This window comes from Sinocyclocheilus grahami, unplaced genomic scaffold, assembly GCF_001515645.1.
Source record: "Sinocyclocheilus grahami isolate Dianchi unplaced genomic scaffold, SAMN03320097.WGS_v1.1 scaffold4866.1, whole genome shotgun sequence".
Taxonomy (NCBI): domain Eukaryota; kingdom Metazoa; phylum Chordata; class Actinopteri; order Cypriniformes; family Cyprinidae; genus Sinocyclocheilus; species Sinocyclocheilus grahami.
In genome coordinates, this window is record NW_015509714.1 from 10,492 (window position 1) to 12,198 (window position 1,707).

The 1,707-nt window shown below is 34.3% G+C and overlaps 1 pseudogene; it reads right to left on the reverse strand.

The window, feature by feature from the left end:
* Positions 1-1,108, reverse strand: part of LOC107577009 (ribonuclease inhibitor-like) — a 6,989-nt pseudogene extending 5,881 nt beyond the window's left edge.
* Between the last annotated feature and the right edge of the window lie 599 nt (positions 1,109-1,707).

Genomic DNA, 1,707 nt, shown 5'->3' on the forward strand with positions numbered 1-1,707 from the left:
CAGGGGGAAAATAAAGAACTGCGCCGCAACATCCGTCTTGTTCCCTTGCATACTATGTTGCTGCAAATTTCTATTTTTCCTTATTTTTCTATTTTTAACATTAGTGGCATAAACAAGTAAGCTGTCAAATAATAGCTAATTTTATTGAAAATCAATTACTAATCATCTTGACAACTGACATTACTACTAGTTTTAGTTCTATTAGTTCTATTACACTTTATTATATCAAGAACACTCACCTCAGTGTCTTCAGTTGACAGTTTGGATCCTGTAGTAAATCATCGAGCTGCTTCACTCCTGATTGTCCAGGATCATTTCCTGTGAGATCCAGCTCTATCAGGTGTGAAGGGTTTGATCTCAGAGCTGAAGCCAGAGCTTTATATCCTTCTTCTGTGATACTGCAGTTAGAGAGTCTACAGAAAATAAAAACGTTAATTAAATTAACACTGTGGATCAAATTAATAACTGCACAATAGTCTGAATCATAAATGGACTAAATCACACTAGAGTTAAATACATAATCACAATGCAAAGTATTTTTGAGCAGACTGAATGAATATATAATATTCCTGTGATTGCTGGAGTTGAGTGTAGCTGCTGGTGAAATGTACTAACTTGAGTATCTTCAGTTCACACACAGGATTCTTCAGTCCCTCACAGATCTCTTTGACTCCTGAGTCCAGCAGACGGCTGTTGTTCAGGTTCATCTCTTTCAGGATGGTTTTGGAGGAGAGAACAGTAGCTAGAACTGAACAGCTTTTCTCTGTCAGCTCACAATTATTCAGCCTGAACACAAAACAGCATTATTTATTATTCAGCACATATTCAACACACAACAGATCAACAGCTCTTCATATCTGCTCACACATGTGGCCAACAGTTTTTTTACACTGAATAAACAGAAGATATAATGTATAAAATCATGTTCACTCACTTCATTTTCTCCACTTTACTATGAGAGTCCATCAAAAGAGCAGAGAGTTTCTCTCCATCCAGATCTCCAATTTTATCGTCACTCAGATCCAGTTCTTTCAGTAATAATGGACTTTTACCCAGAACTTTAGTGAGATACTTACACGCTTCGAGTGCAGCAGCACTTTTCAGAAACCTAAAGGAATTATATTTTTATTAATTATTATTATTATATTTTGATTATGTTTTTTTAATATAATTTCATCTTAATTTTATGTATTGTGCATTTCTACAGTAGGATGTACTTATTTTCAAATTATTGAAGCAATTATTATTTTGTCATGAAACTTGTATTGGAAATGAAATTCAGTGGTATGATTGTGTTGAAATTCTTAGTATTGAGAGTCTGTAAATTCCTCTTCCTGTCATCACAGTAGACCATTTGGCCCTTTACCTAGCTTCATACAGTGGACTTCATGTCTTTCAATAAGTTCAAAAAATGTGACATTTTAATCACCTGATTGTCTTCAATTTATAGTGTCCATCCTGTAATATATCACTGAGCTCCTTTACTCCTGATGGTCCAGGATCATTTCCTGTGAGATCCAGCTCTATCAGGTGTGAAGGGTTTGATTTCAGAGCTGAAGCCAGAGCTTTATAACCTTCTTCTGTGATACTGCAGTTAGAGAGTCTACAGAAAAGTTCAAAATAAAATATCTTACATAATACAATTGAAACACGTAAAAACTTAACATTGTGTTGAGAAATTATTTTAAATTGTAAAAAAAAAAAAAA